Source organism: Chiroxiphia lanceolata, chromosome 3, assembly GCF_009829145.1.
Source record: "Chiroxiphia lanceolata isolate bChiLan1 chromosome 3, bChiLan1.pri, whole genome shotgun sequence".
In the NCBI taxonomy this organism is placed as follows: Eukaryota; Metazoa; Chordata; class Aves; order Passeriformes; family Pipridae; genus Chiroxiphia; species Chiroxiphia lanceolata.
This window is the reverse complement of record NC_045639.1, coordinates 110,162,264-110,186,121: the sequence shown is the minus strand read 5'-3', so window position 1 is coordinate 110,186,121 and position 23,858 is coordinate 110,162,264. Positions and strand designations below refer to the sequence as shown.

At 42.0% G+C, this 23,858-nt stretch overlaps 1 protein-coding gene and 1 non-coding gene across 3 annotated transcripts in view; both read right to left on the bottom strand.

Annotated features, from left to right (window-relative positions):
* The window catches only part of EVA1A (eva-1 homolog A, regulator of programmed cell death), a 162,716-nt gene that overhangs the window by 70,710 nt on the left and 68,148 nt on the right, over positions 1 to 23,858 (bottom strand). The window contains exon 1 of one of the 2 annotated variants that reach the window (XM_032684387.1): positions 7,960 to 8,024. The exons of the other annotated variant lie outside the window; for it this stretch is intronic. The gene's annotated coding sequence lies outside the window, so the exon portion shown is untranslated. Of the gene's footprint in view, positions 1 to 7,959; positions 8,025 to 23,858 lie in introns of those variants that run through there. 2 annotated transcript variants of the gene reach the window in all.
* TRNAC-GCA lies at positions 13,653 to 13,724 on the bottom strand. Its single transcript has one exon. It is a non-coding gene; the product is annotated as a tRNA-Cys (tRNA).

The following is a 23,858-nucleotide window of genomic DNA, read 5'->3' as shown; positions in this document are numbered from 1 at the left end:
CACCATGTTCACCACTAAGTCACAGCCCCAACTACTACATCCACACAATTTTTAACATTTTCAAGGATAATGACTCTACCATGTCCCCAGGCAACCTGTTCCAATGCCTGACCAGCCTCTCAGTAATGAATTTTTTTGTGACATCCAATCTAGTGGATTGTCTAATTGTCTAATTCCTAATCTGTTAGGATATTTTCCTAACATCCACTCTAACCTTCCAGCAAGGCAAATCCTCTGAACACCTCTCTACATACGGGGTACAAGGGAACAACAACTATTGAACTGAGTGGCATTTTTAAAGCATACTTTAGACATAACCCCCAAAATATGTGTCCTCACAGGCAGTCCAGACCTAGCTTGACTTTAGGCCCTTTGTAAATCCTACCTGCCATTGCAGTAGGCAGTGCCATAAACCCTTTGATAGGACTTTCTGAGGGGTCCTCTTGTCTTCCTGATTTGATGCTCACACCACTGAAGAAAGGTAGATGAGATGTCCAGACTGTAGACTGAGTAGCAGGTCAAATGGAAACTTTTCACTTGGAAGAAAGTGTATCACTCCTCATCCTGCTCCAAGATGTTCTACCAGATACAGTAAACTCTAGGGACAGTTGAAACCCAAGGCTAAGATCAGATTCAACTCTCTCCTGGAAAGAGAATATGAACATAGTCATTCTGGTCACAGATTTGAAAGTGGTGAGAGATTTATACTTTTTTTCCAAAATTGAGCTTTCTCAGGCTAAAGAGGGCCTCCCTGAGACTTCTTTATTTCCTAATTAGTTTTATAGGAATATAATATCCCTATTAAAATCAGAATTTTTAGATATTCCTATTTAATAGGTATATTTTAAAGCCAGGTGAGATGACTCATTTGATTATTTCAGTCACCTGGTCTGATCACCTGCGTAGCTGAAGCCACAGACTGGTGTCCCAAAACCACACCTGAGTCATTACAAATTATGGCACATCATTCAAGGAGCTATCCCAGCCTGAATCAGAGGCTTTCAGGGAAGGATGAGCCATCTCAGATAAGCTACTTCAGTGAGTATCACGCTGTCAAGAAAAAAAGCTGCTTTTTTCATCTGCATTTGTCTGGTCTCACTCTCTACCCTCAGCCCTGGCCATCATTCATCAGTCACTCCAGAAAGCTGCAGATCAAGCATAAGCAGAGAAAGCTGCAGCCCACCAAGGTACAGCCCAACCTCAGTTTACCCTAAGAAGAGCAGGAATATTTCAAGCCCAGGCATAGCTTTCAATAAAATATTTTGGTTGAAAGTACCCAAGCCATGCAGCTCTGAATGGAAACTGGAGCCTGCTGCTCCCTCACCTTGTAAGCTCAACCTTACAAAACCACAGACAAGTCATCTTGTAACCTTGTCCTCAATAAATAAAAATAGCTGAGCTTTTTTAGTCTCTCACGGTAAGAGAGATTTATGGACAAACCACAAAATCGTGCCTGTCACTCTTTCAAGATCCATTTCCATTGCATTAAAGTCCTTTTTGAAATGTGCCTACCAGAACTGAATGTGGTATTACCTCACTTATGCTGTAAATTTTTAACACACTTGGACTCCTATGAAGTTGTTCCATCAGAAGCATCTCTGCCTTTGCTGTGCCTTTGTGAATTCAGTAGCGAGCTAACAAGCTGAATTAGGGATTTATTGTTATAGTATCATTTTACTCCAAACTTCAACCTTAAATACAAAACACTTTAAGATTTGGCCTTTATACAGTGTTCAACATATGCTTTGATCCAAACAAGGGCTTTGACCTGCCTAACCTTTGGTGTACATTTTTCACTCCTGTGAATGACTTGAGCACAATCGTAAGGTATCGGTTGTCACTCCCTTAACGAGAGGTTATTTTCAATTAATCAAAGAAATATAAACAGAGCCTTGTATTGAGTTCAAATAAGATCAGAATAGTTGTGTCCTTAAAACAGATGTCTGAGGCTGTGTCTCCTTTCAGATCAGAGCTCATGTACTGTCAGGAAGAGATCTTGCAGATCTGTTTGCTCAACCAGCTCAAAAAACCAATCAGCTCCAAAACCTGACGTACTCCAGTGTGGCCCATTGAAGTCAATGAACAGCCAATGATGCAGATTAGGGTAACCAGGCCAAAATCAGATTTGTGAGGTCTTTACAGATTAGAGAGAACAGCAGAAGGGAATTAGATAGCACCAGAGTACTTCAAAGTAAGGCTAACCCTGTATCAAGCCCAGCATACTACAGGTGTTTCCCCACAGTTCTGATTGTGGCAAGGTAAAATAAAAACAGAAAGAGACTGCTGGTGCACCTTGCAATGAACTAAACAGGGTCAGAGCTGGCCTTTGGTCTTGAGGCCATCAGGCACAGCCCAGCCATGTGCATATTGGAGGCTAAATGCCCTTAAACCCCCAAAAGCTCTGGTCCATGATAATGTTCAAGCCATGCCAGAGACCTGCTGATGGACTGGGATAAACAGGGACTGAGATAACACTTAACACCATAAAAGTTTTCCAGTTGCAGGGCCCTGGTGCTATTTAATTAACTTAACCAATAAACTAAATATAGCTCATTTCAGAATGACACGTTACCCCAAAAGACCACAAGACTGAAGCCTTGGATAAATGCAAGCTTGCCCTTGTGAGTCTCAGACTTTTCTGCACAGCTTTAATATCCTTATGTCTTGCACTTCAGATACTGGTTTTTGTCTGTAAACTGTCCAAGGCAAGGAGCATTCAACACCAAGAGCTCTGCCTTTGTCATTCAAAGCACAAGCGCAGTCCTTAAATCCATGGAGCGGATGTATCTCCACTCAGCTGAGCCACCTCAGAGGTAGATCTGAACTAAATAACAGTGCTGTCTCTGTAGTTAGTAAAGAGAAACTGGCACTTGTGGAGGATAATTTGTCCTATCCAAACACAGTTTGAGACAGGTGAGGTGAATCGCCTCTGGAGCTGCCCCTCCTACTCCAGGGATTATGGAGAGAGTCCAGCTAACTCTTTCAGTCTCTGCACCAAAGTTTTTAGTGTCTAATGTGAGGACCAAAAACAAGATATGTGTTTACCTGGAATAGCAAAATCGATATTTCATATCTATAAAATAAATATCATAATAGTATTGTCATGCCTTTTGATGCCAGAAACAAGTTATCTTGTGTAGCCTCTGAATGAGGTAGACTCTGATTAGGCTATTAGGTTTCATGCAGTTACTGCTGGAGCCTGAGAAGCTGTCTGGCACTGAAGTACATCTTCTCAGCAGGGTGTCCAGCCTGGATTATAAAGTGTCAAGAGAAGAGCGAAGCCACCATGTCTTTCATTAACTCATTATCCTGAGAGTAATAAATGACTTTTCAATGTGACTTAATCTGAAATAGATTTCTATACTTAGTTTTGTTGTACTTATACGTGTGTAACTAAGTATTTCTGCACCAGGTGCCATTTTCTCCCTATAAAAATACTTAGTATAATCAGTCAGCTTTTTTGAAAGTTTGTTCTGATAATCTAAACTCATTCACAAACAACACCTGCAGCAATGCCCAGAAAAGGCATGGGCAACACATTTGAGAGTAGTCACTTTGCAATTAGCTTCCTTGAAAATGAACATCACATTTCCATTTTTACCTAAAAATAAGTGTAGTGGCAGGGAAAAGCTTGTCTCAAAAGGACAGGTTTTGCCTGTTTATTTATGAGGATTTGCAGTGTGAAACTGTTGAGATTCTAGAGTGAAATAACACACTTATGCATTTGGCTGCTGTATAAAGGGAATTAATAAGGGGTTTCTTTTGCTTGTTTGTGTTGCTTTTATTTCCTTTTTTTTTTTTTTTAATCCAAATGGCATCATGGTCCATGATGGAAAGCTGTGGGAGCTGTGGTGGAAGGACCTGCACAACCCTGGATAGTGACAGTCTTTTTTTATCTTATTGGTAGACCTATAACTAAAACCACAACATGAATCATGTGCCAAAATACTGGGTTTATTAACTATGCTCTCACCGTGGCAAAACTATTTCTATTTGAAAGAGTATCTTAAACTGCTTACAGAAGCAGGATTAAGGTGTGGTGAATTCAAACAGAAGGAAAAGTCTTACATAATTATTTTTTTTTTCTTGAATACCTTTCATTTCATACTAGAATGTCTGAATCCCACAAGGAAAACTACAATGCCTCAGAGATGTATTCTTTTCTGGCTTTTGCAATTTCAGAAATGACTGCAGTTTTCATATGTTAACATTAGATTATCTGATATTTTATAAAAAAATTATTGCTATACCTTTCCAGGCATGCTTGCTCCTTCCCATGCTATTTTTGGTATTTATGAAGCCAACTGCATGCACCTCACAGGCAAATGACCTTTTAAAATTAATGAAGATCTGTAACATTTACATCCTATGTATTTTGCGAAAGGAGAAAAGCTGGTTCCACCTTGTCCCCTCTCCCTGCTCTACCCCCACCCCCAAACAAATCGGAATTGTTTCTCTCAAGTCTGTCTCTCTCCAGAAAAATCTGACCTACAAATGGCTTTCTCATAACTCAGCAGACTAGTTTAGTCCTCAGGTGGATTTATCATTAACCACATAGGCACATGTTGTCCATTCTCTCTGACCTAATGAATGTGCTATAAATAAAATATCTCTAAAAGCAGGTTTCACCATACTTATCCAAGCTGTTGCTGCAAGTCCTTGTAACTCCCAAACCCACTTACATTAGAAACATTAATCACTTGATTATAATTCAAAGCATCAGCTCTCTACAGCTGAAACTCCCTAGCACTTGACTTTGGCTAGACCTCTAACCTCAACTTATCACTTTCAGGCGTACTCCACATTTTCTTCTCCAATCTGTCACTAATGTAGGAAAGACGTGGGAAGTCGCTTTCAAAAGGTATTTTTAACCTAGGAGTGTCTCATTAAAAAGAGAGCTTAGTATAGAAACTGAAACAAAACCTTTCCCGCTTCACTTAATCATAGCAATCTGAAAATACCAGAGGTGTGTTTCATTTTAAACCAAAGCAATGTAAAGAAAAAGGAAATCCTTTTGGAAAAGACACTGTGAGTGTAATTCCTACCTACCCCACAAATATGTTATATGATCATGAGATTATCTGTAGATCTTTGTATTGTTCGTCTTGAATGAAGGAAGCTGAATCAAGCCCTCTATTATTCTGACTTGCCTGCTCATTCATTAAAAGTGTACATGGACAGTTTGGGTTGTTTCTACTTATTTCAGTTGACAGTATGGAGATCATATTCCATCTTGACCAAAGGTTTTAAAAACCCAGAGAAACAAAAGATTAATTTGGGGATATTATTTTGATTAAGTCTGGAAATAGACAAAGATAAAACTCCCTGAAGGACAGGCACAGCTAATGAGAGCCTGAGAGGAAATGATCACACATTCTCAGTTCTTCTGATGGATGTCCTTCTAGCCTTATTAATCAGACCTTTGTGATGTTGATAAATCACTGAAGTATGATAACAGATGAAGGTGAGTTTGGATGTAAAATGATCCGTGGTGAAGGATTACAATAAAGGAAGAAAAGGAGGGAAAGCCAAATACAGTTTTATAAACTGCATCCTTAGCCTGTGAGGACTTGTAGATAATAAATGTCATTTCTTTTCCACATTATCTAAGAGATTAAGAATTTTTCTCGATGTATAACTGCTGGGAAGCCTCTGCAGCACCTTCTCCAGTTACAGGAGGTTTATATTACATCAATTGCCTTTATTTTCCATCAATTATGATTTCATTTACAAAGAGGAACTTAAAAGTACATTTCTTCTTTTACCTTTTTTTGAGGAAGTAGGCTTCAGAGGCAGGAAAGGAGAATCCATGCAAAACGCTCATAGTTTTGACCTTCTAAGGTTTGTCAGATTCTGCTTTGAGATTCCAGCAAGTTTTCTAGTATGACCTTATCCTGCTTGAGTAATCCTATGTCACAGAGGTGTCAGCAAGGTCTCCACACCTCCAGTCACTCTGTATACAGAGTTATTGGTTTCTATGTTCAGTAAAGCCACCCAGCCATCAATCTACATGTATCACAGTTTGCAGTTTTCAAGGAAAGTATTTCTCAGAGCACTTAAAAAGTAAATAAATGCATTTCAGGTGCTATTACTGATTAATCAGTTTTATTCTCTGCCTTCTACTAGTGGTTTTTATACTGAAGAATACAGCCCTGGCCATCTGAAGAAAACCAAAGCCATGCTTATTTACTGCAAATTCAAAATAGAAGGTTATTGAAATGAGGCAGCTTGCCAGTAAGGGAAAACTTGCCTTAAGCAATGAAAGACAAAAGGGGTACCAGACACCCAGGAGAGAAAGGACAGAAGTGCACTGGATGTCTCTGAGGACACTCGATTGAAATACAAATTTGAGTGCTTCACATGTAGCTTTTAATTGGTTTGTGTCAAACATGGAGAGATCTCCAAGGTGATGCCCTACCAGGCTGGCTGTGCTACGTCATGCTGCAGGACAGCACTTGGTAGGGAAATGCATCAGCTTGGTCCAGATGCAGTGAAATTATGCAAGGGACACAGCTTGTTGAACTGATGAACCCTATCCAGAGGCACATTAGCTTGGATGTACTGTGGGTGTTGTCTTACTCTGTGTGGAGGCAGACCAAACACGTCCATAGTGTACTGTAGGATAAACTGGGGATTGGGCAGAAATCCTTAGAAGCGACCAGATATTCCCAAGGAAAACAAGGCAATTTTTTCCCTGTAATGACTGCTTTGTACTCCATGAAATAGCAGTGATGGCATTTCTGTTATTTCTGTTCTTGCCAACATTTCTGCATGTAGCTGTTTAATGGGAAGTACTGAAAACACACATGAATGGACATTAAATTACACAATTTCCCTTCAGGCTTTATAAGCCATCATGAGCATGAACAGGAGACAAGTACATATTAACATAAATTCTAAGCTGAGATGTGTCATTTTACCCATTTAGAAAAGAAAAGAGTGGAGAGGAGGGAAAATTGAGAACAACAGATGAGGAAAGAAAAGAGAAGGGGGAGGGGGAACAGAAAGCCCTATAAATAAGCTCTAGTATCTGAAAAAAAGAAAGCAGAATACCTGGTACTCAGTGTAGCAGTCTGGGATCTGCAGTCTAGGATGCATAAGTCTGTGGCATAGATGTGTATCAGAAGTACTGTCCCAGGGAACACACTCCACTGGAGCAGTCTAACTCTCAGGGAGTTATGTTGGACTTATAGATCTGATTCTTGCCATATGATTCTTGCCAGATGTCTGGCTATAGACAGCTGATCACTGGCAGACTATCTTAAGATAGACTTCAGCTGAGACTCATCACTTCCATCCCAAGAGCACTTAATTCTTACAATGCAAAGAATTGAGTGCTTGCAATCAGCATAGAAATATCCATAAATTACACTTTCATGCTGCAAAGCCTCTGCTCTTGAAATATGAAGGCAGCTCAAAGAAATAAAGGGGTATCCAAGCGCTCTTTCTGTTGCTCTTGAATGAAGTATGGTATGGATTTCTAGTTCTGGATTTAGGCCTGGAAGCACATCTGGTGTTTATTCTTGTGTCTGTCCTTGCATAGTTAGATTTGTGCTACATTAAAGAAATCATGACTTCCACAAATATCATCAATGATGAAGAAAATTCCTGGCCTGAAACTAAAAATTATTGTTTATTATGTTATATTGAGATTGAGTCCTTCAAAGGTCTGACACCAAAGCCTTTAAGTGTCAGCCACAGAGCCTTGTACTGCCATAGCAATGTTCCTGTAAATCTGACCAAAAATCCACCATCCTGAGCTACACATCAAAATCTTCCCAAACCACATGGTTGGTCTGCATTCAGCACAAGAGCAAAAAAACAACATATATTAACCAGGAGTCACCTCGCTGCAATATTCAATCAGAATTCCTTACCTGCAGGAGGGGAGGAATTGCAAATCAAGAAAAAGAGGAGTCTTTGGCAACACAGAACAAGACAAAAGAACAGCAAGCTCACCTGGCACAGGAGGCTTGGATAAAACACTACTGGCTTCCAGTGACAGTGATGTGATGACTGGGAAAAAACCTCCTCTTTCCTGACATGATATTTGTTATGTTGAATAGCTAAAAAACCTTTAAAATTGAAGGTGGAGCTACCTCTGGTCACAGAAGCAGCCCCGTCTCCAGCAGCAGCACTGCTGCTAGGAAACATTACATAAGTGAGTTCATGCCAGGTCACAATCAGAAGACAGTCAGAGACACAAACACTCCAGTAGGCATTATTTTTCCACTGCACAGCCAAAAGTAGGCAAATTTTTTTAAACAGTAAAATCCCACTGTGGTTGCAGACACTGTTTATTAATAGGATGGCTTTGTGGTCAGTTTGCACCACTGACACCAACACCATCTTTGCTGCGCTAAGTTGATAGTGACATAAATTTTCAATGGGCAGTTATTTAAATTAAGGCACTGGGAGACCTTCTGTGGAAACCTCCCTGTTCTTGACACCAGAGATCTGTTCCCAAATCCACTCAGCTACTTATTCATGACTGTGTCCCATGTGCTAGAGAAGAAAACAGGAGATCAAAGATTCTGTTCTTAAAAATTAAAAAAGTAATAATACACAGAGGAACAATGAAAGCCTTCATCCCTCTTATGTAGCACTGTTGAGGCTTTCTCATTTCTAACAGAGATCACAAAGGAGAGAGAAACCGAGTCCCACGGAAGTGCACACTTCATGACTCAGGGGGCTCAACAAGGAGTGTTTGCTCTGTGGGGAACCCACAAGGCAGGAGCGAGGTTTCCCAAATGAGGCTGCATCATGAGCCCAGAACTAGGAATGCTCACAGACCTGGAATTGCACAGGAAAACCATAATGTGGCAACAAAAAGGTCTTCACAAATAGGAAACTTTGGTAACTGCTGCTCTTGAGGGATTTAGTTAGATGCTTCTGATCACGTCTTGTCAAGGGCTAATTGTTTTCAGTATTTCAGAGTTGCATTTCTACTCTTAGGAAGGTGATGAATTTGAGCAAGAGGCTTACTATATAAGCAAGATGTCAGGAAAAAAAAACAGGACAAATAAAACCTGTCTGACATCCCTGAAGCCTATAAGTTTTGCCCCAACTTGTTAGCAGATGGCAAACCATTCTCCATAACTCCAGCATGCATCAAAACTGGCCATTGCAAAGAAGCATGGTCATGCTCTGGGAGAAATAACATGAATCTCTCCATTTATAACACAGCTCTTCTTGGGTTTTAGCCATTAATCATTGGCTCATCTGTATACCCAGCTTTGCAAACATGTCCTGGACTCTGAGCTAAGATTCCTGAATCAAATATCCCTTCTTCCTGACTTGAGTACAGGAACATTTTAACCTGAAATCCCCAGTACCTCAGAGAATGAATCTTTCTTTCCAACATGCAGTAGTAGAGCTGACAATGAACGATGGTTCATAGCTCCCATACCTGCTATTTTTGACCAATACCTGTCAGGTTGGGCTGGATAGATAAGTACAGCTATGGGACAGGTATGGACATAGAGATATCTGATAAAAGAATCTCATCCAGCTGAGAACATCATGGCACATTAAGTCTCTCCTCCACTGTCTATTCCATTTACTGAAGAACTCTGAAATTCTATGCCCTCACCTTTGTTGTCTGCAGTCAGGACATCTCCAACACATAGTCAAGGTCCAGAAGAAGAAAATGCTTAGCAACTGTGATCCTCTGAATCAATGGAAATAGAAAAAAGTGTCTCATCAAAATGGTGGAATGTATTCATTTATGAACTGCAGATTACTTCAGATGTCATCTGCTTTCACTAAAGGTATGTGGTTCAATTCTTAAGCATCTCCTATGTGAAATAAAAGTGCAGCTACTACTGCATAAAAACAATAAAAAACATTTCTATAAATATATTACCAACCAAGGGAGGGACAAAGAGAATCTCCATCCTTTTTTGGAAGCAGGGGAAAACATAAAGGCAAAGAATGAGGAAAAGGCAGAGGTACTCAATGGCTTCATTGCCTCAATATTTAATAGCCAGACCAGTTGTTCTCAGGGTACTCAGCCCCATGAGCTGGAATACAGGGACAAAGAGCAGAATGAAACTTCCATAATCCAAGGGGAAATGGCCAGTGATCTGCTACACCACTGACACACACGTCTATAGCGATCCACCTGAGGATACTGAGGAAGCTGTGGGAAAAGCTCGCTGAGCCACTCTCCATCATTTATCAGTGGTCTTGGCTAACCAGGGAGGTCCCAGAAGATCTGAGGTTGGCAAATGTGATGTCCATCTCCAGAAGGGCCAGAAGGATGATCCAGGAAACTAGAGGCCTGTCAGCCTAACCTCAGTGCCAGGCAAGGTTATGGAACAGCCCATCTTGGATGCAATCACTTGCATGACAATCAGGGGATCAAGGCCAGCCAGCATGGGTTTAGGAAAGGCAGGTCCTGCCTGGGTAGTCTGGTCTCCTTCTGTGACAGGTTTACCCACTTAGTGGATATTGTTTACCTGGACTTTAGTAAAGCCTTAAACAGTGTCTTCCACAGCATTCTCCTGGAGAAACGGGCTGCTCTTGGCTTGGATGAGTGCACGGTTCACTGGGTAAAAACTATCTGGATGTTCGAGCCCAGAGTGATGGTGAATGAAGATACATCCACCTGGTGGCCAACCACCAGTGGGGTTCCCCAGGGCTCAGAGTTGGGGCCGGCTCTGTTTAGTATCTTTATCAACAGTCTGGACAAGGGGATCGAGTTCACCCTCAGTCAGTTTGCAGCTGACACCAAGCTGGGTGGGAGTGTTGATGTGTGGGAGGGTAGGAAGGCTCTGCAGAGAGATCTGGACAGACTCGATCGATGGGCCAAGGAGACCTATATGAGGTTCAACGAGGCCAAGTGCCAAGTCCTATACTTGGGTCACAACAACCCCCAGCAGCACTACAGACTTGAGGCAGTGTCTGGAAAGCTGCCCACTGAAAAAGGACCCAGGGGTGCCTGTCAACAGTGGCTGAACATGAGCCAGCATGTGCCCAGGTGGCCAAGAAGGCCAATGGCATCCTGGCCTGTATCAGAAAGAGTGTGGCCAGCAAGAGCTGAGGTACATGGTTTAGTGGTGGTCTTGGCAGTACTGTGTTAATGGCTGGACTCTGCAAGGTCTCTTCCAACCTAAATGTTTCTACGATTCTGAAATATGTAAGAGGATACACATTTCACAGAAGTCAGACCACCTTAAAATCCTATGAAAATAATATGCTGCACTTAATACGCTCCTCTCCAGAGGGGAGGTTGTAAAAACAATAGTTGAAAGATGCACGATCATTTTGCCTAATGCACTACTGGAAGATATTCCAATGCTCGTCTCACAGGTGCAGGAAAAGAACGGAAAACAAAACAGTTCAGGCCGGGTCAGGTGATCTTCCCAAAGATTTCTCCTGTCTCTTTTCTCAAGAAGCACATACCCAAGAGATTCTGTATGCAAACTGCTGCTCAGAAGGGAGTATGATACAATAATAAAAAACAACAGACACATCTAGAATAGCATTAAAAATTAAAAGCCCTTAGTGAAATCCAGTAGCTGCTGTATGCACGCCCCCAGCTCACTGCAACACAATGCTTTTCTGAAACTTTGGGAAGATTTTAGAAGGAGATAAATAAGTGGATGCTCTCCATACATCACATACATTAAAAAGGGGGTAATCATCACAGGCTTGTCTGCTGCACACCAGTCCTGGGCAAGAACACAGAACATCTGTGGCAGAGCTCGACCAATAAACAATTAATATTCGTCAAAAATGTGTAATGGAAAAGGAATCTTATTAATTAATCCAGTCCTGGTTTTGATGAGCCTGGTTGAAAAAAAGTAATAAGGTTGATGTAACAGGCTTCTGAAGAGCACCAGAGTTGAATTATTGAATAATAAACTTGGCTGGTTTAAAATAAACATAGTACAGTGTAGATGAATTAGAGACCAGCTGATACCTTTCCAAAATAGTAAATGGCAAATGTTCACTCAGCAACTGAACTTTCAGTCCCATATAGATGCTGGCTTACCAGATGCTGTTTATTATTTTTATTGCTGGCATGGGAGAAAAAGTTAAACTATTATTTAGTAAGTTTGTGAAATTTTGGGAAGTGGTATGGGATAAAGAGGACAATAAAGAAAAACAATCCAGAGAGGAATTCAATAAACTGCATAGAGACAACAGTATTTCGGGACAGATATGTACAGAGTTCTGAAGGTAAAATTAAGACATCTTGTTTCTCAAACATGAGAAAGGAGGCCAGAAGCAAACTGGTAAAAGTCTAGCAAGGTATAGAATCTAAGTGGTTTAATACAGGTGTCTTCAGCAGCATAATGCATGTACTAGAGATGTAATATCAAGTAGAAGAAGCAAAGAAATTATATAACATCCCAACCTGGCATTGGTGCAACTGCTGCTGATGTTCAGAGCCTATTTCAGAGGCTGCAGGTTCTAAGGAACTAAAAAGACACAAGAATGAATGAAGAATTGGGAAACTTCATTATGGAGAAAGACATGTGAAGATTTACCTCTTTAATTTTACAAAGAAAACACTGAGACATTTCTTAATAACAGATTATAAGTATTTAAAAAGAGAATTAGAATTAGCTAATGAGGTTTCTTTAGCCTTAAAAGATCAGCAATGGCCAATAGCTAGAAGTTAAACCTAGACATTCAAAACAGAAATAAATCCAGTTTCTTTGACAGTTTTGCAAGGGCTGTGGGATACTTACAGTCACTGTGAATCTTCAAACCAACTTTTTAAAATTTTCTCTCCAGTTCAAACAGCAATTAATTTAGGAAGGTATTACGGCCTCTTGGTCTCAGTAACCTATCAGTGAAGTGACAGGGCTTCAAATGCTTCTGTGGGACGCTATTTTACAACCTAATAAATGTCATCTTTGGGAAAAGTTTCATGGGATTCTGCATTTATCTTTAATACACTACTAATGGACCACACTGAGTAATTGATTCCCTTGTTTTCTGTTCTCATCAAAGCACAATTTAAATAATGAACTTTCAGCAGATAATAACACCTTTTCTAATACTTGCAAAGAATAATCAGAGAATTAATCAAGTAATTAATTCTTAGATCTTAGTCATTCCTCCTACTCAAGACCGAAACCAATGTTCACTTAAGCACAGGAATATGTGAAGAATGTTTCCTTCAGCCAAGCACTGGAGAAGGAGAAGGGAAATTGGCATTTGTGACCCTCAGACTGCCATATTTTGTGGTATCTGTACCCAAACCAGAAGACTTCACAGAGAAAACTGAGATTCTTGCAGGGGCTGAAATAAATGTGTTCCTATGGTTAACACTCCTTCTCTCCATCATCATTTGCTTTTTGTCTGTGTCTTGTTATTTTAGTTACTTATGCTTTAATGTGCCTCCTAATGTCAATCCTGCTATTCAGTGTCGAAGCACTGAGTATGTTTCCTTAAAATCACAAATCATAGAATGGTTTGGGCTGAAAGGGACCTTAGAAATCATCTCATTCCAGCCCCCCTGTCATGGTCTGAAACACCTTCCACTAGGCCAAGTTGCTCAGAACCCCATCCAGTGTGGCCTTGAACACTTCCAGGGATGGGGCATCCAAAACTTCTCTGGGCAACCCGTTCCAGTGCCCCACTACTCTCAAAGTAAAGAATTTTTTTCTGAAGTCTAATCTAAAAAGCAGTTCCTGAGGGGGCACCTGGAGTTGAACCAGGGACCTCTTGATCTGCAGTCAAATGCTCTACCACTGAGCTATACCCCCTGACTAAGCAACTCTCTTCTGTAAATTAAACTCATTAAGACATTCACTGCCCCAGGGAGTTCACAATATGGAATATAAACCAGCCTTGTCAAGCCGGTTGCCTGTGAACTGAGTCCAGCACAGACCATCTCACTGTATTTCTTCCTGAGCCTTACAGGAGACACACATGGTGGTGTAGGAATGGGGGGCAGCACCACAACACCTTATGGATTAATAACTTCTGCTGAGCCTTAGAGCTGGACAGTGCCAACCAATGCATTGTGAAATTATGGCAAAATTGCTCTGCATTTCCTATAACTCTCTCCCTGCACCTCTTTTCAGGTATGGAAGGTAGTTACCTGTCCAGATGCACACAACAAGGCAAGCTGCACTGCCCCATCCCTTCTCTTAGCCAGCACCTGCCCTTCTCCCCTCAGCAGGACAGCTGAACACTCACAATCAAACTCAAGAGGTAAAGATAACCCAGTGACTCTGGGGACTGAATCTCCATGTCAAGGCAGTGGTGATATTCTCCAAAGGACAGTCCTGAAGTTCAGCTTTCCCTGAGTAAATCCCAGGCCTCTGGAAACAGACTGGAAAACAGTAAATTTAGCAAGGAAACACAGACCCCACAGCTCCCTATTGCTTCACCACCCCTCTGTCTGAAATATTTAGTAGTATCTAGATACTTGCTTAGAATCACAATATATGTTCAAATACAGCATGGGTCAGCCAGGAGACTCCAGTATGGAGAATTCAGTGTGAATGAAGTTGGACAAACATTAGATAAATAAGTAGGAGAGGCTGAATCCTAGTGGAAACTTTGCTCAAAATGGTGAACCTCATGGACTGAGATTTCCAAGTGAAGGATCTACAGACAGGTGCATTCACTGGGACTCTCTAGATAAGACCCCCAAACTGAACTTTTTGACACCTTTTTCTGGAATTTTGATTCACCCAAAGTTTGTAAGGTCAAAAGTTGTCAGTGTTAGTGCTTTGGAAAACATGATTTCTCTCATGATGAGCAACATCTCAGCAGTGAGCTTATATCATAGCCAATCCTCCTTCCAAATCATTAATAAGGATCCTAAACAAAAACAATTTAACATTCTTCCCTGCTGTTCCCCTGAGGTATCTCCCACCAAGTGTTGGCATTTATTCATCACTATGCATTTCTAGTGCTTCCAGCCTGTTTTCAGTCTGGTTTATAATCTTCATCTCCAGTCAATCTAAATTAATTTTTCAGCTCAGTCTTCATGAAATAATATATTAATTGCATCAGTACATGAACAGACATCTTATTTACACAGATTAAATGACCACATTTTATTCATCTATTTGGTTTGCAGTTGGATCAAACTAAGTGATTATGTCTGGATTTGCTTCTTACAAATCTATGTATGTATCATTCATATTCCTTCTCAATGGTGAAGTTAATATGTGTAGAGGGTCTGCATACTTCCCACATGCCACTAAAGGAATCCAATTAATAACTAAAGTGTGCTTTGAGTCACACAGAAACCTCAACAAACTTTTCTTCACCAGGGAAGAGGTTTGCTTTAACTGCTTACAGATTTACTTTGTTTGGTCTTTTCTCCATTATCCCATTCCAAGAAAATTCACCCCTTCCTTTTTCCATCATTTACATTCTGTCTTGGCAACTATCTTGAGAGTTAGTTAATATACATATGGCTCCATGTGAATGCATGGGCACAGCAAATTATTCTTCTTTCCGTATTTAGACTCTTTTACTAGAGATAAAAGACAAATTTATTGGATAGTTACTAGCTCTTTTAATGACTGCTGTTTATTTGTAAAGAGGAATACAACACATTTTCCTCTGTCCTCTGTTTTTCAGAGATAACTATGTAAGCCAGCTCCTTGACTAATTGCAAGAAAACCAGCAGGCAGATCTGGTTTCCCAAGTTTCATTTCTAACATTTTTCTGTTTCCCATATCCCTGACAGTCGCCTCACAGAGGTTGTATTCTGCCCCATTCCCGATGTATTCAGTTAATGTTAGCATCAGGAGATATCACAGAAATTCAATAAATCCAGCAGTACTTCAAGTTCTCATTCTGTGGGGCTTCCTAATGCTGTAAGACAGTTTGAGATCTAAAAAGGGATGAAAGGAGACAAGGCGAGGTAAATATGTCACTTCCACTCACAGCGCTTTATGGATATTTCCCAACTTGGTGAAAGCCAGCTAACCCACAGGAAGTGCAGTAAGGTATATGGGCATGTGAAAAAGTTAGTGCCTACTGACACCCTTGGCAAAGACCAGAACTCTTTTTCTACCACGTATATGGGGTGACCCCAGTAATAAGAACAGGATTCTGGATCAGTTTAATGTCTGAATCATCAACTTTTTGTGATTTAAGGTGGGGTATCATGGTCATGAAGAAAGAACTCTTCATTTCTTTGTGTCATTCCACTAAACATAAATATGAATTTCCATCAGCAGACATGAAATAGTTGTTTCAACAGAGTTCCTGAAGTTTAGAGACACACACACCCCAAAAAACAACCAAACATCTGAGCAGGAAAATGATGTAAATTGGAGAAAATTAAGTGTCCTCTACAAGGGCCCTACCCTTTCAAAGCAAACAGACTTCTCCAAAGAGTGATGAAGAGAGTAGCTTGTTCCAGCTGCCCTATGACTCAGACTGGCATGAGCACTGCATCTGGCCAGAGCAGCTCTGGACAGCAATATGGGGAGAAAATAAAGGCCAAATACTGCCTTGGTTCAGAAGATGTGAAACTTTCAAGAAACTGAACACCAGGTTATTGAACATTTCTGGCTCCCTACTATATCCCACCAGTCCACATATCTACTGCACACATAGGCAAGTGAAGCACAAACTCAGATATGATGATATCCAAGTAGCAGCCTACAAAAAATACAACAGTCACAACTGTCTCTGTAAGACTCCTATCTGAAAACCTCATCACTTACTTGGGTTCTGAAAAGAGAATTGAACACAGCTAAATATATGGTGAAGATCTTCAAAATGGACAGTCCTTTAGGGAGCTTCAACCTTGGGCTGTGGATCCTAAGAGAGGATCTCACAGAGACCCAGTTGTGGAGTCCACCAGTGATTGTTTGTTGAGATGAGAAAAGCAAGACAAAAAGGATCAAAATGGACTAAATAAGTCTCTTGACATCAGCATCTGTGACTCTTTTGCTATCAGCATTGTGGCACTGAATTACTTTCTTCTGTTGTCTTGCCTAACTCCTATTAAAATGAGAAACAGCACTTCTCAGACAATTTGTTAAAATCACTTCAGGTCTCTGAGTGACATTAATGATCAGTGACTGAGGGTGGAGTGCAGCGAGGTGAATGGCATGATGAGTTCTGATTACAGCATCCACCTTTCTGGAGAATTTCTATCTGAGCACTTACATGAACTCTCAATACACCTCATCACATCCTACTCTTTACCTTATTTACTTTCATCACTCCTCTGCAAAGTATCCTCACATTTCATTTTTTAAATACAGAGCTGAAGCAGAGAGAGAACAATTGACATAAATTGACTTGTCTAAGGTCTGCCCAGGTCTCCTACACTGATGCAGGCAGAGACCTCCATTGCACTTATGCTCAGAGCTCTCCTGCTCCCTTCCCTCACAACATCCTCTATGTTACCAGACATTGCAAAACTTTTCATGAGGTGGCAGAACAGTTAAGGGCACAAGTACCAGTGTCAGACCTTTTGAAAGTGCTTCAGGTTTGGTGTAGTGCTCTAGGACCTGCCAAATTTAGAGACTCAAGAAGATTTTTGCACAAGTATTCACCGAGACAGCCTGTCTCCACATGTCTATCAATAATGGTCGTGTCAACACTTCCAGGCTAGGATCTGAAGGTACCCTCACCTGCTGTAGGGTTGCTAATGGCCATTATCTGGTTCATAAATGGGGAAATTCAGCCATACAACAATAAAACAATTCTTCTGCAGTAACTCATGGATCAGAGCTGGAATATAAAAAAAAAAAAAAAAAATTAAATCCTGGCTCAAATATCGTATATTATCTACAGAGTGATTGAACTGCTCCTCTCAGAGTTCTCTCTTTCATTCCCTTTCCATCAGCCCCACCTTCCTCCCATTGCCAATCGTGTCTCTCATTGCTATTGCCATTTCCCTTCCTGTAGCCTTTTCACTGTTCTTATCCCAGCAATGATCCCTTCCTCACAGTTCTGCTGCTGTGCTTTAGGTCTTTCCCTAAATGTCATTGCATCAGGCCATCTCCCTAGGACCAGAGCTGCTTCTCTGGAGGGGAACATGCATCTGTTGGCTGGAAAGTAGCCAGCAAACCTCTGTTCCCCCCAGCTAAGTTTCAGGAGGATGATGAGTGGTGGTGTCAGCAGAGAGAAGTAAGAAGCCTTGGCTGCATGTTCAATACCTGGAAGCAGCCCCTAGTCACTGGAAAAAGGATCTGAAGAAGGAGGGTTGCTCCCCCTGGCCTCACCCAAATGATGTTTTATTCAGCATGAAGGAGATGTTGACAGAAGGAACTGTGTGTCCCCACAGATGAGAGATTCTTGGCTGGTAGGGATGTGCCTCCACCAGTTACCTCCACTCCAGGAAGAGGGTAGGCAACTATCTGAGGCTCCTGCTCACCCACAGCCAGAGGCTGATGCACAGCACTCCAGTCTGCTCATAAAAAGGGCTGTCAGGAAGAGCAGAGGAAGGACACAGGCAAGACAGCCAGGTCCCCTGGGTTATGTGTAAGAATCAGGGTGAAAAGTAGGTTTAATCATGGCATTGCTGCTCTGATTTGAGCACATGAGAGGTTAAAAGTGTAGTTTTCATGTAAACTTATTTTTGAACTCAGGAAGAAGGGTTGGACTTGCTATTTGTGATCACATCACTGATCTGCTCCTTGTGTCTATGAATCCATGACATCCTCCTCCAGTGCACCTCTCTCAGGACATACTTCATTAGCTTAGCCCAATTACACACAATTTGCTCTCAGAACACACAGTGGCCAAATAATGGGACTAGTATGGCACAAAGCTGCAGGGAAATGGGTTTGAGCAGAGCACAGGTACTCTCCAAGCCTGTCTTCCCAAGCGTTGTGTCTCTAAGTGATGAAATGCAATGCTATCAAATATCATGACAGAAAGCACAAATATGTAAAACATGAGGGCGCCTCTTAAAAATAAATGTTGCTCCATGATCTTTTTCCCAGGAGAAGGAAGTTTCCAGAGTGTTGGCTCTCTGCGTGTGGTATCACATATTGCATGGTCTGTTCCGTATAAGCTCTCAACATATGCTACGAATCTGCCTCTGCAGTACAAGTATTCTAAATCAGATGCTTATGCCTTCTTCTGATCTTTTGCAGTCACACGTACATGCATTGGATTTTACCACAGGCTATCCATCATTTCTCCCTTTCCAGCATCTGAAACGCATGACCCGTAATTTGGTTTTATGTGTGTTTTACTGCAGTTTCCATATAATCACACAGGAAACTTTAATTCTCACCCTATGAGCCCAAGGCTGTAGTTCTAATCCTTGTCTTTCAGAAGTGTAATGACTGTATGTCTGATCGTCGACAGCCTGTATTTCTCACAACTGAAAGAAAAATCAAATTCCATTGCAAGCAAAGCCTTACCCTTCATGATCATAATTTTCTACCTCCTACTCCAAAGTAACATCTGAAGCCATTAGGCAGCGTCACACTCTGTCTCCAGACTCTCCAGATTTGACCTGTGGACTAACCACAGCGGTCCTGCATGAGGTGGGCGTTTTCCATCACCATAAGACAGACAACATCACCCTGTAATGACCCACGACACACCACGAGTTTGTGTTCCACTGGGCCAGGACTGGGGATGAATAAACAGATTCTCTGTATCAAAAAGACCAACCTCTAATGCAGGCCATGAAGAGATGAATTAGGCACAGATTTCCTGCAAGCATGACAGGGAAGGTGCCTCATCCACTACAGACCCATCATGTCTCAAGGCTTGCCCTTCTCATTCCTCCTTCTCATCCCTTACTACTCATTCACCAGGAATTCACTATGCCCATCCCTTTCCCCATCCCAGACTGTGAGTGGCAGATACAGCTGGTTGGCATCATCCATGTTCCAACTGCCTAAGGCCATAGAAAGGAAAGGAGGCTGTGGGTCACCCCAGCCCCTGGCTTATCCCAACCACTTACCAGCTGCACAAGCCCTCCTGCCTCAAGGACTGGCATAATTTGGCACAACAATTTGGCTGTCTGTACACACTCATGCTTAATACCTCACCAAATGATCCTGATTCCAGTAGGGCTCACCCACCACCCTCTGACATCATGTTATATGTGCCTCATCCTCTGCAATGGCACATTTCTGCTTATGGTCAGGGAATGTGACTCCTCCAGGAGGGCATATCCCAGGTAAAGGGAGATTTCTAGCACAGATATGTCCTTGTTGGTTGGGTGAAAAAAGATGGAGGATTTTTTAGGTCTCTGGAAAGGGACTAACTGGGAAGGGGTAACGGGGAAATAGTCTGATAAAATACCTGCCCTGTGTACGGAGCAGATGGCACAGAGGCATCAGAGAAGTCTTGTAAAAACCCAGTTAAGCTTTAGCCACAAGCCCTTTCATCTGCTTTGAATATAGGCTATATCACCTTCCAGCTGGGGCTGGAAAACATCAGGTCTGCTCTGCCTACAGGGCTTTGTGAATCTGTATGTTCTGAACTCCTGCCAGGAGTAACTTTGGTGCTGGAGGGATCAGTGATGGGCCCTGTGCAGCGCATCCGTAAGGCAGTGACTTATCCATGGAGGAGGGAAGCTGGGGAAATTCCCTCCCACTCTAAACTATTTCTTGGCTCTTTACATTAGTTATCAGCCCTTGGGAATATATTTTCCTCTCTCCCTACTTTTCTGTGGTCTGCATTATCATTTGCTAAATAATAGCATGTGCTATTTATCATGAGGTCTGCAACCCTTATCCACACCAGGGAGTTTGCAACTAAGTCACAGCAATAAATATTCTGATATTCTATGGGCTTTATAGCACTAAGAGGCACACAGCTGAAATTATTATCTTGGAGCCTTCAACCCTTAATCTCACAGTGAAACACTCGTCACTAAAGGCAGGGAGGATGCACACACGAATGCAAGTTGTTTATGCTCACAGCAGATTCAAACTCAGGCTCAAGTCTGCTTACTAATAATGATGATTACTTTGGCTCCTCTGGTTTTATAACATGTTTGAAAGGCTCAGGGAAACCACATTATCTGCAACTCCCTTTCAACAGCACGTTTGATTCATAAGAGCTGCTGGGCAAGCAAAGGAAAAAGGGTGTGTTTGTGGATTGGGGATCAGTTATAATAATATCATGGTGACCAAAATGAGCACCATGGTCTGCAATTACTGCTGTTCTTCTATGTTTATTGCAGAACAGAATCATCTGAAACCTGACTCAAAACCTGTTGACTCCAAAAGGATTTTGCAGCAGGTCCTAGGACTCGCTTGGACAAGACATCCTCTCTTACTGACCTGCTCTGCCCAACATGTTCAGGGAGTTTGAACTTTCTCCCTGCAATAGCTGTTACCTATGAAGGGATTCAAACCTTGACTAGAAAGGTTACTCAAATACCTCCATATTTCTGAATCCAAAAGACCCTTTCAGAGTCATTCTCTGTTAATGATTAGAAATGCTCCAGCTTTTTTGGCTGTGGGATCTGATCCCAAGCACCTTCAAAGCAAATCAGAGTTCAAACTCAACTGGGAACATTTAAGAAAGAGTTGGCGGGGTAATTAAAAAAATGAGTTAAATGCTACTAGAATGTACATGTCCAAAGGAAACACTGGTCTGAGGAGTCTGTATTTTTCGAAGTTATCAAATTAGCCCAACTTGGTTTCCACTGCCAATCTAATTAATGGTGGATGTTGTCCAACAACTTCTTTTTAGCCTTCCAAATAAGCTGAGAAATCATGGACAAAGTCACTAGTATCAGAGAGAAGACAACCCCCTACCCTGAATGCACCAGATGGAGGTAAATGGAGCAGCAGTGTCCTGGGTGTGGAGGGAACTGGTATTAGCTGGTTTTGCTTTGTTTTGCAACAAAAGCAAGAGAAATAACTGGACAAAAATATTTTAGAACAGTCCAAGACCAAAAAATGGGACAACTTCCCCTGCAGTGCCAGGGTACAACCCTCTCCTCTGTCCCTCTCTTGCTCTGCTACTATCAGGGCAGCCAAATTTCAGAGTTCGCTGGCCATTCCCTGGCCAGTGCCAGACTCTCCACCACACAGTCTCAATACTTCAATACTTCCCCTGTAACAGATTTTTTTGCAGTCCCATAGCCCTTTTTGGCAGGAAAGCTGTGCTGATCTGGAGCAGGGATGTTTCTAAGCATGCCAGGCTCATGAATGCCATATCCTGTTATCCCAGAAAGACTGAAACAAAGAGGTACTGGAAGAATAATGATCAATAAAACTCCTTGATCTGAAGTTCAAGTCCAGGACACATCTATATTAATAAAATAAAGGGACCAAGCACTGCTTTGCAATTGCACACATGTTGTGACTAACAAAATTTCAAGAGATATTTTGGCCTGTTCCCCACCCTGGCACGGCCCAGGGGACAGCACAGCCAGGGACTTTTCACTGCAGCTACTTTGAGTATAGAGAGTTTCTCTATTCAGACGGGGGCCATGCCTTGCCACTTGCCCTTAGGGCCAGGGAATGTTTTCATTGCACAAGTGCAGCCCATGGGGACTCTCTCCAGAACAGAGTTAAATGTCCAAACTGACTGTCAAGTGCAAGGGATGCAAGCTACCTCTCTGACATATTCAGACTCATCCCCTGCCCTCTGTGCTGCCTGAGAGACACAAAGACAATAGAACATGCTGGGATCTGCAAGTTGGAGGGGTTTCCCCTGACACAGGGATTTCCTACCAGTGGGCACTGAATCAACACCAGAAACTCCCAGGACACCTCTCTGGGGCAGGGACAGTGGAGTAGCCAAGCATGGCACGCTGCAACACATCCGCTGGCAGATGGCTCTGGTGGGTTTGGAGCCACCTGGAAAAGTCTGTAATTAGGCTGTGTAGGCTTTTGCCAAGATCAGGGCTGGGTAGTCCCTGGAGAGCCTCCCAAACCACGGGGTCTAGTTGGAAGCTGCAGGCACTAAACCCTCTGCTTTGCTGGAGAGGAGAGATTCCCTGTGTTACTAGAGGTGTGCACTCCACTGGGGGGGCCCTTGTCCTTTCCTCAGGTGACACAGGTTGTCCAAGGAAGCAGCTCCTTGCAGGCTTGGCCATAGCACGTACTCCAAATGAGGCAGGGCCTCCTGTGTTTGAACTGAGCTGCCAGGGTACGCACAGCATAGCTGGGCAGTCAGAAGGCAGGAGGGGTGTGGAGGTACTCACAGTTCTGCTGGTGTCACCCCAGCTGCTTCCATGTGGACAAACACCACACAGAGCTGATAGAACCAGACCTATGGGAGCATTCTCAATTACTAGAGTGCATAAACATCACCAGGAGTTTTGACTCTGAGACAAGCTGTTATTCTTGTGTTGGTTTAAAGCATTTCTGTCTGGAAATCATCATGTTTTCAATGTTGTAGACTCTAGCTCTAACACCAAACCCTTGCTTCTGAAATAGATAAGTTTCCACTGAAATAAAAGATTAGGAAAGATTTTCTTTTAACACTAACTGGCAAAAGGAAATGCCCTTCAGAAGGACATCTTCTGATGTCTCAAAATAGAGAAATGTTTTTCTGTGCGTTAAGAAGGATAGCGCTGCCATGTCCATTTTTGGGATCTGTTGTGTTCAAAGATGGGTAAAAACAAGAAATAAATAGCAACACTAGCTTCTCTCTTGCATTCTTGCTGTTCTCTACATAGACAGCTGCCAGAACAAGAAAACTGTATTAGGACCACTGTGTCCCTCAAAGACAAACCCTTCCCAGGTTTTTTCTTTGCACAGCAACAAGAAGCTGGGAAGTCAACATATAAATGTCCACATGGGTATTCGGTGTGTGAGCTCCCATTATTGTCAGCACTGATCCAAGAATAATTCAGCTGGTCAAATACCCATGATCCGGTTAAATATGACTGTTGAGTGCTTTTGAAAGGCCTTAGGTTGAAACATCAAAGGCAGATTGTGTAAATATTAGGCAGGATCTATAAATAAACCCAATTGTCTAAA